This window comes from Heterodontus francisci, chromosome 37 (assembly GCF_036365525.1).
Source record: "Heterodontus francisci isolate sHetFra1 chromosome 37, sHetFra1.hap1, whole genome shotgun sequence".
In the NCBI taxonomy this organism is placed as follows: domain Eukaryota; kingdom Metazoa; phylum Chordata; class Chondrichthyes; order Heterodontiformes; family Heterodontidae; genus Heterodontus; species Heterodontus francisci.
Genome location: NC_090407.1, coordinates 30,940,231 through 30,956,004, shown reverse-complemented (window position 1 = coordinate 30,956,004; position 15,774 = coordinate 30,940,231). Strand labels below are relative to the sequence as shown.

Genomic DNA, 15,774 nt, shown 5'->3' with positions numbered 1-15,774 from the left:
CACAGATGGACTATGCAGCTGGTGGACTCTGCCTGCTGGAGGATGGTGCTTCATTCTCTGTGACTATCAGAACCAAGGGCTGATGGGGATGTCAGTGCCTGTGACTCTGCATGTCAACAAGAGTCAGCATCTTCAGGAGAAGTTGTGGGGGGGCGGGGTAACAGGGAAAAGCACCTAACAGTGAACTCTCTGATCAGCTGATCCTAGGACAGTGCCTACCAAACCCAGCGTGTTGACGTACGCATGCGTGCCCTGCGTGTGTGCGTCCAGCTTCAGCAGGAATCAGCGTCATGACGCATACGTGCGTCCTAGTTGTCGAGCAGCAGTCGACGTGATGACGCCATCGCAACGTGCCCTTGCTGTGCTTTAAAGCAGAGCAGGCGACCCCGTACAGTTGCCAACGCCCGGTATAGTCAAGTCGTTTGTCGGGGCCTGTGAAAAGCGGGAAGGCTGAGCCCGGGGTATGGTAATAGGGAATGTAGCTTGTCTTTCTGCCGATTTGTCGGAGCAGGTATAACGGGCCGAGTGGGGAGGGAGAGTGTGAGTGAGTGAGTGAGTGAGTTTGAGGGCCGTTGGTAGGATGGATGGGTGGGGAGTGGCCGCTTCGGCTCCGGGGCCCAGCCTATGCTTCCTGCGTCGGGGGTCTGGGTTGGTTTGAGACCCGGGCGGTACGACGGGTGCCGCGGAGCAGCGGGTTTAATCTGGTGCCTGAGGCCTTTCTTCGGGAGAGGCCGAGTGTCGGAGCCGGTGCCTAATTGCTGTCGCGGCGGGATCCGCTAGCCGGTGGTGGGCGGGCAGCACCTTCCCGGCCCGGGGTATTGTCCCGCGGCATCGTTATGAGTACGGGTGGGGTGGTGTATCCCCACGGTTCTCTGTGCACAATATTATCTAACAGTAAGCATTCGGTATGGTCTATGTAGATAGGGAGGGGAGTGTTTAGTTGGATCCCACCAAATGCCGCAGTTTGTAGGCGGTTTCCTTCTCTGAATTCTAGCTATGGTCTGACACTAACATCATTGCCTTTTGAGGGGGAGAAAAGTACCTTTCTTAAAAAGAATAGTTATCTTCAGAAATGGGTTTCCTGTTTCAGCTTACTGTAGTACAAGGAATTAAAGAGGAAGTTGAAGAGTATGATGTCTGAACGATGCATTTTCTATTTCAGTTAAGCTTTTTTCCCCATACTTGTGTTTTAGAGTGAAATCAAGATTGGGAAAGCCTGAAGAATAAATTAGATTTTCTTAGATTTGATCAAATGGCTACAAATGTTGCTTGATTCTAGTTTGAATTGAGGGTTATGCTCTTCAGTTTTTGTTTGAAAACATGGAAAATGTTCTGTCAGCTGTTTGAGGATTTCACTGCAGTAAAGACTGCAGGGAAACTGCATTGCTGCTGGTGACAATAGGGAAATCTGGACAATCTGACTAGTTATGTACAGTATCACCAATTACACCCAGTAAATAAGTGATTTTGATTTCTAAGGGCCTTGGTGTAAATGTAAACTGTTTATGGTCATTATGTCCCTCTCTGCCATTGAGACAGATTGTTTACAGAATGTGAACAGTTGTAATGTATTTGAGTAGATGAAGTGTCCAATGGCAATAGGAAAACTTGTAATATGGTGATTGTAGATTTCCTTTTTTTTTACTGATTTCAAAAGTGAGTCACCTTTTTTGAGGCTGTGAAATTGATATGCTGAAATGCATTAATTTGTCATTGCTTACTCTACTAAATCAATTGGCACTATTGGTAAGGTATGTTGAATCATTCCTGCTTTTGTCTGATTGTTTAGTTCAGATTTAAATTGTTTCCTGGGCTAGAATCTTTGCCTTTTTCAAACTATGTTTGAAGGCCTGATCTAGTTTGTAGATGACTTTTATTGATTACAAGTGTGCACTTGGGATGATGTGCCTTTTTTGTGTGGTGAGTTGCAGTAACAGGAAGTCTGTAAAACTGCTTCAGAAGCTATCTAGTGTAATCATGACTGAATACCCAGAATACTCTTAAAATAGGTTTGGTTTAGTTTTATGTAGTTTAGTGTTTTTTTTTTTTGTTTAAGATGATTAGTACTCTTCAGCATGGTTGTAATTGGAGTCTCAAGATTAACTTCTTCAGGGTTTCTTCATTTCAAATAGAATCAGAAAATGCTGGCAATATTCTGGTCAGTCAGCATCTTTAGAGTTAAATAGAATTTCAGGTTGATACTTCATCTGACAAGGTCATTGACCTGAAAAATTGATCTTCTCCTTGCAGTTGCTGGCTGACTTTTAAGTATTTCCAGCATTTTCTGTCTCTTTCAAATTGCCAGCAATGGCAGTATTTTGCTTTTGCATTACATTATTCCAACTTTATTTGAATTTCCTGAGCCCTCAGCTAGGGAAGGAGGAATTTTATTCTTACAAAACTTAACCAGCAAGAATGTAAACATGTAAGATTCTATAAATGCTGTATGAAGTGTTTAATTAGCTATTTGAAGTTAGGAGTTCTAGAACAAAATGGCCAAATGCCATCACCATGAAAATAAACATTTATGGGTTGACAAATGTGAAAAGCTGTTTAGAAATCAAACCAAGACCCATGAGTGCAATATTTGAGAAAAGATGCCTATTGCTTAATGTTGCATAAGTTTCTTTTCTAAGGGAGAATCATGGAATCTTGAATGATGCATCACAGAAGGAGACCATTTTGGTCCACTGCACTTGTGTTGCTTCAGGTCTATCCAATAGACCCATGACCTGTTCCTGAAGTCTTCCAAATTTCCAGTTCACCTTTTGAAAGTTAAGATTCAAAGAAGCTGAGTTGTAGGTGCAGTTACTGACTGAAGTGGTCTTTCTTAAATGTGCCCTTTGCTCGTTGCACTGAAACACTACAATTCTTGAAAAAAATCTTGGTGCAGCAAGCTTTATGCACCAGGGCCAAATTTTTGAAGTTGAGAATTAATTTGCAACTTAAAATGGGGATGGTAATTGCACAACCTGGGAAGATGGTACTGTTGTGTTTTTTTTGGTCTGTTGCTTCTGTAACATGAAGGCAAGAATGAAATATCTTGCCTGTGATGGCTTGAGTCTTGCTTCCTGTGAGGAGACTTTGCTTTGTATGCTGTGGTTAGCTGTCTTTAGTGTATCTGACTTGAGTTGCATCGGTATTTCTTGATCACTGGTAGCTTGAAGTTTGATCTTGTCTTCCTGTCAGTAAGACAACTTCTCTGTCTGTCTGCTTTCAAGTTTCATTTCACATCAGCCTGTGTTCTTGGTTATTGTAAAGTAGCAATGCAACATTTAGGATTGAAATAACTTACTTTTTCTAATGCTTTTGATCCTAAAATAACAGCAACATCAGAGTAATTTGAAAACTGCCAAAATAGGAGCTACAGAATTCTGTACTGTTAGTTTCTGAATGAATGTTTATGGCTAAGGTTCCTATAATAAAAATGTAAGCAAGTCAACAGCTGGTTATACATGGGGCTGATTCTGAGATTTGATGCAATAGTGACTTTGAATGTTAATAAACTAATTACACTTTAACAGTTTGCAACCCCCTACTGCCTTCCTGTTGGAGGGATAAGTAGTAGAATGGAAATACACCACTGCCAAGGCTGAGAAAATAAGATGGAATAGGGGAGTGGGACCTAATACATGACTAGCATAGAATATTTTACTTTCAGTAAATGAAAACCAATCGCCAACATTTAAACAGTTTTTTGAATCTGCCATTTGAGATATGAGCAAAGCAGAAATAACAAACCTGATTCTTTGCATTACTATTGACATCAGAGCTGTGCTCTCGATGCTTTTGCTGACTGAAAATAGAAATGGGTTGGTCTCCAGTTGCCTTTTCTGTTCTGATTCCAGTGTGGGAATTGTGATCAGAAACTGGCTAGTGTTTCAGCCTTTTAACTTCAAATTTATTAAAATAGACTTAATACTGCTGTTTGTTCAATTGATTGCAGGTACTTTAGATTTGCTGTGTCTTACTGTTGAAAATTGTGCTGTTAGCTGACCTAGATTTTGTCAGATGCTACTGTTCTTGGGTGGATATCCTGTCTCTTGTGCATTCTCCTCCACCTGTGCATTTTCAGCTTTTGGCAGTTTCTTGAACTTTTTTTTTAGTTGCTGGGAGTGTGTTGCCTCATACTCTTGATTTAATAAATGGGCTTCACATACCTCAAAGTTTCTCAAATGATTTGCAGTTCTTGTATATGTTCCAAATATCTAATTTTTAGTGTGACTGAATTAAACTTTAAATGTTTTGGTACCATAGTCTAAAACTTTATTGAATAATCCAAAAATTCACATTTTTTAAACTGGCAATGTGCTGAAGATTTTGTAACTTTGCAAATACTGCCTTTTTTGTATTTTCCTTGTCTCTTCACAGGTGCCTGAGATGTAAGGCACCAGATGTCTTTGGTAAGTTGAGGCCCACCAGTAAAACAGAATTGATTTTTCATAAAGTCTCTTGTTCTGTTGTCTGCCAAGAGTATTTAATTTGAGTGGATGGTCACAATGACCTGTGATCTTGATGTCTTGTGTATTCTCTATGCAGTTGGATATGGTATATCTGTCTGATTTGCCTTGGGGAAATTGTTTTCATATTTTAATCTTTTCACATGAGTTTTTTGGGACTTAAAACCATGCGCAAAAAATAAATCCTTGCAAAATCTGTTTAGCAGAAACTAGCAGATAGCAATGCTGTAGTGACAATTTCAAAAGTTCCAAAGTAGAAAATTGTGGGCATAACATCTACAAAATTATTTCCCACTTTTCAATTCAGAATTAGGCCTTGTAAATGTTCTCGTTTGAGCTTTTTTGCCACTTTTGCAACTGATTCTCCATCTGACATCCATACAAATGACAAGTGGGGAAAAATCTCCCGGACAATCCAACCTGTCTCACAGTTGTTGCACAATGCATAGTCAGTCAGTTATACAGCACAGAAACGGGCCCTTTGGTCCATGTCTGTGATGGCCATCAAGCACCTATCTATCCTAATTTCATTTTCCAGCACTTGGTCCATAGCCTTGTATGCTATGGTGTTTTCAAATGCTTAAATGGGAGGGGTTCTGATTCTAGCACCCCTTAAGGCAGTGTTCCAGATTCCAACCACCCTCTGAGTGAAAACTTTTCCTTAAATCCCCTCTAAACCTCCTGCCTTGTTAAATCTGTGCCCCCAGTTGATCCCTCTGCTAAAGGAAAAAGTTTCTTATTGATCCTATCAATGCCCCTCATAATTTTTGTTCAGCTCAATCAGGTCCCCCCCCCCTCTCAGAATCACAGAATCAGCCCTTCAAGTCTGCACCGATGCATTAAAGACACCTGACGTGTCTGCCAGTACTTGGCCCATAGCCTTGAATGTTATGATGTGTCAAATGCTCTTCCAGGTACTTTTGAAAGGATGTGAGGCAACCTGCCTCTAACACCCTCCCAGGCAGTGCATTCCAGACCATCACCCCCCTCTGGGTAAAGTTCTTCCTCAAATCCCCCTTAAACCTCCTGCCCCTCACCTTAAACTTGTGTCCCCTCATAACTGATCTTTCAACTAGGGGGAACAGCTGCTCCCTGTCCATGCCCCTCATAATCTTGTACACCTTGATCAGGTCACCCCTCTGTCTTCTCTGCTCCAGTGAAAACAACCCAAGCCTATCCAACCTTTTAGCTTAAATATTCCATCCCAGGCAACATCCTGGTGAATCGCCTCTGCACGCCCTCCAGTGCAATCACATCCTTCCTATAATGTGGCGACCAGAATTGCACACAATACCCCAGCTGTGGCCTTACCAAAGTTCTGTACAACTCCAACACAATACCTCCTTTGATAAAGGTAAGTGTCCCATATGCCTTTTTCACCACCCTATTGACATGCCCTTCTGCCTTCAGAGATCTATGGACAAAAACACCAAGGTCCCTTTGTTCCTCGGAACTTTCCAGTGTCAGGCCATTCATTGAATACTTCTTTGTCACATTACTCCTTCCAAAGTGTATCACCTCACTTTTCAGGGTTAAATTCCATCTGCCACTTTTGTGCCCATTTGACCATCCCGTCTATCTTCCTGTAACCTAAGACACTCAACCTCACTGTTAACCACTCGGCCAATCTTTGTGTCATCCGCGATTTTACTGATCTTGCCCTCAGTCATCTGTCGTTTATATAAATGACAAATAATAGCGGACCCAGCACGGATCCCTGTGGTACGCCACTGGACACTGGCTTCCAGTCACTAAAACAGCTGTCTGTCATCACTGTCTCCTACAGCTAAGCCGATTTTGAATCCACCTTATCAAGTTACCCTGTATCCCATGTGCATTTGCTCTCTTGATAAGTCTCCCATATGGGACCTTGTCAAAGGCTTGGCTGAAATCCATGTAAACTGCATCAAAGGGCGGCGCAGTGGTTAGCACCGCAGCCTCACAGCTGCAGTGACCCGGGTTCAATTCTGGGTACTGCCTGTGTGGAATTTGCAAGTTCTCCGTGTCTGTGTGGGTTTCCTCCGGGTCCTCTGGTTTCCTCCCACATGCCAAAGACTTGCAGGTTGATGGGTAAATTGGCGATTATAAATTGCCCCTCGTATAGGTAGGTGGTCGGGAAATATAGGGACAGGTGGGGATGTGGTAGCAATATGGAATTAGTGTAGGATTAGTATAAATGGGTGGTTGATGGTTGGCAGAGACTTGGTGGGCCAAAGGGCCTGTTTCAGTGCTGTATCTCTAAATAAAATAAATTTAAAAAAAAAAAAACTGCACAACCCTCATCTACACACCTGGTCACGTGCTCCAAAAATTCAATCAAATTTGTTAGGCATGACTTCCCTCTGACGAAGACATGCTGACTATTCCTAATCAAATGTTGCCCCTCCAAGTGGAAATAGATACTCAGAATTTCACTCCAATAGTTTCCCTACCACTGACATGAGACTCACTGGTCTGTAGTTCCCTGGCTTATCTCTACAACCTTTCTTAAATAATGGGCCCACATCAGCTGTTCTCCAATCCCCTGGCACCTCCCCATGGCCAGAGAGGAATTAAAAATTTGGGTCAGAGTCCCTGCAATCTCCACCCTTGCCTCCCACAGCATCCTGGGACACAAATTGTCTGGACCTGGGGATTTGTCCACTATTTTATTTAGAGATACAGCACTGAAACAGGCCCTTCGGTCCACTGAGTCTGTGCTGACCAACCACCCATTTATACTAATCCTACACTAATCCCATATTCCTGCCACATCCCCATCTGTCCCTATATTTTCCTACCACCTAGCTATACTAGGGGCAATTTATAATCGCCAAGTTACCTACCAACCTGCAAGTCTTTGGCTGTGGGAAGAAACCGGAGCACCTGGCAAAAACCCACGCAGACAGAGAACTTGCAAACTCCACACAGGCAGTACCCAGAATTGAACCCGGGTCGCTGGAGCTGTGAGGCTGTGGTGCTAGCCACTGTGCTGCCCATTTAAGCCTGCCAAAACCTCTCATACCTTGTTACTCCCTATGACAATTTGCTCAAGAACCTCAGTCTGAGTGCCACATCTACATCCTCATTCTCTTGGGTGAAGACAGATGTGAAGTATTTGTTCAGCACCCTACCAATGTCCTCTGGCTCCACCCACAGATTTCCCCCTTGGTCCCTAATGGGTCCTGCTCTTTCCCTGGTTATCCTCTTCCCATTGATCTACTTATATAATATCTTGGGATTTTTCCTACTTTTACCAGCCAGAGCTTTCTCATATCCCCTCTTTGCTCTCCTAATTGCTTTCTTAAGCTCCATCCTACACTTTTGTGTACTCCTCTAATGATTCTGTTGATTTTGGTCTCCTTGTATTTGCTCAGCCTTTTTTCCAAGGAAAACAACCCTAGCCTTTTCAGTCTCTTCAGAGCTGAAATGCTCCAGCCCAGGCAACATCCTGGTGAATCTCCCCTGCACCTTCTCCAGTGCAATCACATCCTTCCTATAGTGTGGTGACCAGAACTGTACACAGTACTCCAGCTGTGGCCTAACTAGCATTTTGTACAGCTCCATCATAACCACCCTGCTCTTGTATTCTCTGCCAGAACTAATAAAGGCAATTATCACAAATGCCTTCCTAACCACCTTATCGACCTCTGCTGTTGCCTTCAGTGATCGATGGACAAGTACACCAAGGTCCCTCTGACCCTCTACTTCCTAGGGTCCTACCATCCATTTATATTCCCTTGCCTTGTTAGTCCTCCCAAAATGCATCACCTCACATTTCTCAGGATTAAATTCCATTTGCCACTGCCCATCTATATTGTCCTGTAATCTAAGGCTTTCCTCTTTACGACGCCACCAATTTTCATGTCATCAGCAAACTTACTGATGGTACCCCCTATATTCACATCTAAATCATTAATGTACCCTACAAACAGCAAGGGTCCCAGCACCAATCCTTGCAGTACACCACTGTTCACAGGCTTCCACTAACAAACAACCCTCAACTATCACCCTCTGCCTCCTGCCAGTTTTGGATCCAAATTGCCCTGGATCCCAGGGGCTGTTAACTAATCTCCCATGCAGGACCTTATCAAAAGCCTTACTGAATTCCATGTCGACTACATCAACTGCTTTACCCTCCCTCATCTACACATCTAGTTACTGACTCAAAAAATTCAATAAAGTTAGTTAGACATGATCTGCCCCTGACAGCCATGCTAACTATCCTTGATTAATCCCTGTCTCTCCAAGTGGAGATTAATCCAGTCCCTCAGAATATTTTCCAATAGTTTCCCAACCACTGATGGTAGACTCACTGGCCTGTAATTACCTGGCTTATCCCTGCTACCCTTCTTGAATAATGGTACCACATTTGCTGTCCTCCAGTCCTTTTGTGGCCAAAGGATTTGAAAATTTGTCTGAGCCCCTGCCATCTCCTCCCTTGCCTCAACAGCCTGGGATGCATCTCATCTGGGCCTGGGGATTTATCTACTTTTAAGCCTGCTAAAACAGTAATACTTCCTCCCTTTCAATAATATGTTAAAGTATATCTCAATCCACCTCCCTGATCTCTACACCTACATTGTCCTTCTCCATAGTGAACACAGATGAAAGGTAATCATTTCAAACCTCACCTATGTCCTCCGGCTGCCCAGAGATTGCCACTTTAGTCCCTAATGGGCCCTCCTCTTTCCCCGGTTATCCTTTTGCCCTTAATATGCTTATAAAATGCCTTGGGATTCCCCACCCATCTGGAAGCCATGAAATTGTTTGCTAGAGGTTAAAAAGAACTTCTAGATTATTGGGTTGTAGGGTAGGGGTACTAAAATATTCCTCTTGTGCCCTTGGTGATTGAGAACTTGGTCGTTTGCTCTTTATAATGTACATTATATGATGCATTCACATTGTATAATGTTATCTCTCCCATTCAGTGCTATCTTGAATAGTGAAATGAGTTCACTTCTATGAACTGGCAACCATTCCACAAGTTGTCTCCTTTTCTAGGAAAAGAACTACCTAATTCTCCCCTTGCATAACTAAGTTTGATCAATGACAACCCCAAACTGTCCAGGTGATGCCATTGGTCTACATAAATATGACACGCAGTATGTGCCAGATAATGGCTAGGGGTGGGAAGGTTGCCTTTTATTCCCTTCCCCTGCTTACAGGGAATTGAAGCCCATTTAATGCTTTCTTTTCCACAGCTAAGATTGGCCAGCCCTAGAGTTTTCTGATCAAGTGGTTCATCTACTTGATTAACAATTAGTGAAGTACTGATGTAACACTAGTATTGGCCTTTCTAGCAGCCACTCCAGGCACTGCTCCACAAACCACTGACCACCTACAAGCACTTACCCATTGTCTCCTGAGACAAGGAGGCCAAAGAAGAAAGATGTAACATTTAGACTTAGTATGCTGAATTTGTTAGTTTCTAAAACAATCATATAACTGACTTTGCACTAAGCAAATTGCTATTTTACTTTTGGGTCAGAATAAATAACTTCAAATTTCCATATTTTGGGGAACCCAGTATTTGCACACTACAATGCCAACCTCTGCTCTTACAGGAAATTAGATTTATCTGGGAAATGAGCTCCAATTTGCAAACTCAAACATTTATGTATAATATGTTGCTGATCCCTGTCAGTTTAAGATTTTTCTTAGTGAGATTTTGGTGCAAAAACTCCATTTTTTTTACAGGCTGTGGTTATAATTGGCAAACATCTTGATTCTTATTACTAACCAATTCAAATCATCAAGCAAAACAGATTTTTGTGGATCTAATGGGGATGGGCGAGGCAAGTTCTTTACACAGAGGGTGGTGAGTGCCTGGAACTTGTTGCCGGGGGAGGTGGTGGAAGCAGGTACCACGTTTTAAGAGGCATCTTGACAAATACATGAATAGGATGGGAATAGAGGGATACGGACCCCGGAAGTGCAGAAGGTTTTAGTTTAGGCAGGCATCAAGATCAGTGCAGGCTTGGAGGGCCAAATGGCCTGTTCCTGTGCTGTACTGTTCTTTGTTCTTTATAGTTGCCCCTTGTCAAGAAGCTGTAATTCATAACCAGGAGCAGCATGGTTGCCTGCTGCCTCCTGTAAGTTATTGTAAATGCAAGACTTGAAAGACCAGCAGAAAGTTTAACAAATGCACCATCATTCAAAACTCTAATCCTGTAATGTTTTAGTTCTTGGTCCAGCATGTTGACCTCCTGGTAATGCACACTGGCTGCAGCTGAGCAAAAGGCTAGCTTTTGACCAATGCAAAATTCAAGTAACTACCATATCCTTGCATGAAATCCTTATTGTGACTGCCATAGATATAATTGTTTATACTCATGCAAATATGGAAGTTCAAGTTCCTTATTCTAGTGTCCTGGGAACTTTTGTATGTAATGAAGTGGTGTTGGGTGACGTCAATTTAAACCTTGCTTTTATTTGGTTTATCTTGGTCAGTGTAATTTCAAAGTAGTAGCCTTAAGAATAGGCTTATTGCTGAGCTCTGTCTGAATAAATAACTCTCACCAGTGAGTATAATTCAAAATTCTGAATTGATTTTAGTTTTAGGAATCATGATCAACACTCAGTTTGTTCACTAGACATTCTATAGATTTCATAGCAAATTTTGGTGCTGTAAAATGCATGACTGCCTTTTTGAAATGAGAACATTCATGTTCCACTAGTGCAGCTGATTTGTGACCTCAACTTCGTCTTGAAGGAACCTTACAGATAAAGTTGGCTGAATTGATGAAGTAATCCATGGTAAAGCTTCCTAGTTTAAGTGAATTTTCTGTATTTGCTTTTATGGGGATGTTGGCTTTCCATATTGGTCTCTGGCATTCAGCTCCCCTTTAAATGGGTCATCCTGGCAGCCAGCTTTGGATGATCCAGTTTTTTTGGAGCTGTTTGCATAAGACCCACATGTTAAGAACTGGTGGCATGTGTTCCAATGACCATACAAAAGCTTTAAAATTCGACCAGTGAGTTTTGTAGAACAAAATGAAGGGCTTGAGTATGTGACCTGCTTACGGCATGGATTTTTTTCCCAATTGAATAAATCTTGTTTTGCAGCAATTCAGTGCAGATTTATATTGTCTAGCAGTGTTAAATAAAGATCTTTGATCCAGCTAGCTTCAAAATCTGGCATATTTAGTAGATTTAGCATCCAAAACACTGACACAATTATCCCCATCAAGTGTAGCTTTCATGCTTATCTTACTAGAAGCTGAAAACTATTTTAATAGGTTTATTGGGAATTTATAGTCACAAGTTAAGTACCTCTTTAGCAAAGAAGTTTAAAATACTTTAATGAACTGAATTTTTTGCTTTACATCCATGTATTTTTAAACATGGGTTTTACAATGTACAAGTCAACACATTTATCAGTGACTATATAATTGTGTTAAGTACAAGGATCACTCTCATTGAAGTGCAAGTTTTTCATGGCATTATCATTGTTTGGTTCCATTTCCTTTCTGAAGGGGTCAAGAATTCTCATGCGTTCAATAGTTGTGACTTTGGATGTTTTGCATTGGTCGCTTGGTGGGCTCCATAACTTGTCTCTGACTCTGAATCTTAAGCTCCCCTGTGTTGGTCTTTTTTGGTGCATTTTGGAAGTAGTAATTTAGCTGTTGGCCTAGGTATAAGAAACCAGATGCAACGATCCTTTTGACTCGCGAGTGAGCTATGTAGTTCAAGACTGCCTTGCTGACCTCTACAGGCCTGAATAGCACCTTTGTGAACCAAACCTCACGTGCACAAGTGTCACTGTACTGTTCTGGTACTCAAATCTGGCCCATATTGTATAAACAAGCTGATTTTACTGCACTAGTAGGCAGCATGGTGGCAGTGGTTAGCACCGCAGCCTCACAGCTCCAGCAACCTGGGTTCAGTTCTGGGTACTGTCTGTGGAGTTTGCAAGTTCTCCCTGACTGCATGGGTTTCTACTGGGTGCTCAGGTTTCCTCCCACAGCCAAAGACTTGCAGGTAATAGGTAAATTGGCCATTGTAAATTGCCGCTAGAGTAGGTGGTAGGAGAATTGAGGGAAGGTGGGGATGTAGTAGATAATATGGGATTAATGTAGGATTAGTATAAATGGGTGGTTGATAGTCAGCAGACTCGGTGGGCCAAAGGGCCTGTTTCAATGCAGTATCTCATTCTATAAAATCTAAGTAATGGTAAAAGATGGTTTTCAAATTTGAGATTGTTAAATCGCTACCTTTTTTGTAACAGCACTACAACTAGCAATCTAAACAATTCTAATTACAGAAGCAAAATATGCTAGTAAGTGACTAAATATCTGACCACCACAACTTGCATTTATATATTCAGTTTAATGTAGTAAAACATCCTGTTGCAGTCAAGTGAGATGTCTAGGGGTCTTTTACGGTCTTCACCTGGTCTTGTTACAGGGTTTAATTTTAAACAGTATTTTGAGCTCCCCTTTGTGAATTCTTGTTCACAACTTTCCAATTATAAGGCAAAGAAATGAGCACAAACATGCCTCTTTAGGTTTAAAGAAAAGTGAAATTTATTCAACCTTAAACTCTAAATAGTTAATGCCTACAGATATGACCTGCTCATGCTAGCATGCACATGCAAATAGGGACAGAAAAGAAGAAAATGAAGAGGTTTGAGGCAATTTCAGAAATTTCTTGTTTACTGTGCTGTTTCCAGCTCACTAAAGTCTTTGCAGATGGCTTACTTTTTGTTGGGGCCCAGTATTCTTAAACATTGTTCACTGTAGGCACCTTTTCTTGGTCATATGTTTTCAATGGTTTCCAATGCTGGTGAGTGAGATGAGAGCAGACAGGAAAGTGCTCTCAAACCAGGACCCAGGAGCTTTCTGACAAACATTTTTCTGCATTTTAAAAGTCCGTTCAGACCTCCAACAGCCAGTTAGCCATGTGACCAAAACTGGTCCGACCACTTCATGTTGGGAAGCAATGATTGGGTCCCAGTTGTTCCAACACTGTTACTATGCAAATGTCTTTCTAGTTAGGGGCTTGCAATTAAAGTCTGTGTTCATGTGGCAAAATACTGTGCCTCAGGACTGTCAGGCACACCCCACCTGCCAAGACTAAGTTGCTTGATAATTCTCTTGTAAATGAACAACCTAGAGCCCAGTGACCTTAAGTGGTGAGCTGCCACCTTAAAATCAAGTTGCTTGCTAGGCCATTTCATGGGGCAGTTAAGAGTCAATGACCTTTCTGTGGGTTTGGTGTCATAGGCCAGACTGGGTAAGACAGCAGATGTCCTTCCCAAAGGATTAGTGATCCAGTTGGGTTTTTAATGACTATCTGCTAGCTTTATGAATTTAAAATTAGATTATTTAAATTCCCCAGCTGCCATGGTGGGACGTGAACTAATGTCGTCAAATAATTAGTCAAGGCCTTGGTGTTATGAATCCAGTAACAACTGTTATGCTACCATTCCATCAACATCTGATCTAGTAAGGATTTATAGAAGTAGCTAACCAGCCTGGCCTTGTATCAAACTGGTGCCAATGTGAAGGAAACTGGAAGAGCACCAGTTTGTGGTGGCTATATGCTGAGTTGCAATGTTGGGAAATGATGCATTGCAACAGCAATTAGAGTACTTCATTGGCTGTAAATGCTGCTCTCGTTTGTGGTCTGATATGCTGTTAACTGTACTAGTGCTGCAGTTGAGTATAGATTTTAAGATCATATGGAAGTGGGTGACCAACTGCAAGCAGTATACAGTCTTTGAAGTGAAGACCTTTGTGTTCACCTTGCAAAGTGAATGAAAGTTTGCCAGCCAGCAAGGCAAAAGCCATGCTAAGTGCTTTTTCAGTTTGACATCTAAGTATTGTAAGTACTAAATGTAACATACAGCTGAATTAGGGCTGAGTAAATCCACAAACATGAAAATGAAAGTAGATGCTTATGCCCAAGTCTGGCATTGCTGTATCAAACTCTGTGTACTAGGTTGACTGTGCCTGTATTCCTAACTCTCCAGTCCTGTTTTCACATGATCCCTGTGCTGCTGCTCTCTTTAAAATCTTCAAATTCATGGCCTCCCCTCAGTCTAACTACTTCCAGACCCACAACTGTCATCTGTATTCCTCTAATTCTGGTTTTGTGCACATTCCCTTTAATTGCTGTACCATTGTGGCCCTGCCTTCAGCTTCCTGAGCCCCAGGCTCTAGAATTCCCTTCCTAAAGCCTTGTTCCCTCTCCTGCTGACTTCAAGATGATCCTTTAAAACCCACCTGTTGGTCACCAGCCCTAAAATCTCCTTGAGTGGCTGTCAAATTACACTAACATGCCTGTGAATCACCTTGGTGCCTTACTGCATTAAGGGTGTTATATAAATGCAAGTCATGGCTCTAATAGACAGAAGAACACTTATTTACTGAGTGTCCTATGTGGGCCTTTCACAACCACCTGGTGAAGGAAGCAGCTCCTAAGAAATGGTCACAATCAGCTAGTTTGCCTGAACTCTGTATGAAGGGCACTTTCAGTAGGTGCTGTCAAATGCCCTACAATAAATGGCACTTCCTACAGTAACAGCAGTCACAAGCTGAATTCCCAAATTACTGTGGAAGTGGATTACTGTAGTCTGCATAAAGTTGAAAAATAGTAAAGCAGGAAGTCTTTATACCCAAAAACACTTCAGAACCATTCCTACTGATTTGTTTTGACCTAAGTTTTGGTGATTTCACCATTTGTCAATTGATGCAGGAAAAGGAGTGGTAGACAATGAGTCAGGTATTGACTTGCTGCTAGCTGTACTTGTGAATATCTGGATCAGCACAGATTCTTTGGTAGAATTCAGGGCATTTCTCAAGAAAACATGCTTTTTCTTTTTATTTGCCTGCCTAGTTGATGGAGGTACTTAGTGGTGAGAATAATTTTAGCAGAAGGCTGTAGATTACATTTGTACTAAGTTGGTGTTTCAAAATCTTCATATAATGGAACACCAATGAAGCACACTTGTTACCGAAAAGTGCATATCTCGTAGTAGAATTTGGAACTAGCTGGGTGCCAGCAGATCAAAATACTTGATCAAGCATAGCTTTGAAAGGTTTGTTTTAAGCTAGTAGATATAACTTTCAAGCTTGTATATTTGACTTGTTACCTATAAACTTGGACAGCCAACACAATAACAAATGTTTTCTCCCCTGGTGTTGGAGAAATGCAATGGCAGCATTTACTGTGTTCAGGCATACCCCAGTAACTCCTGTCACTCAAACATTTGTGCATCATGAACTGACATACAGCTAACTTGTCATGGGATCTCTCCATTAGAGTCATGGAGTCAGTTATACAGCACAGAAACAGGCCCTTTGGCCCACCATGTCTCTGCTGGCTGTCA

At 41.8% G+C, this 15,774-nt stretch overlaps 1 protein-coding gene across 4 annotated transcripts in view; it reads left to right on the top strand.

Annotated features, from left to right (window-relative positions):
- The first annotated feature begins 354 nt into the window (after nucleotides 1–354).
- The window catches only part of cdc42 (cell division cycle 42), a 37,107-nt gene continuing 21,687 nt past the window's right edge, over nucleotides 355–15,774 (top strand). For 2 of the 4 annotated variants that reach the window (XM_068017472.1, XM_068017475.1), the window contains exon 1: nucleotides 355–461. The gene's annotated coding sequence lies outside the window, so the exon portion shown is untranslated. Of the gene's footprint in view, nucleotides 512–4,371; nucleotides 4,404–15,774 lie in introns of all 4 variants that reach the window. The other 2 variants (XM_068017473.1, XM_068017474.1) reach the window with 2 other exon arrangements.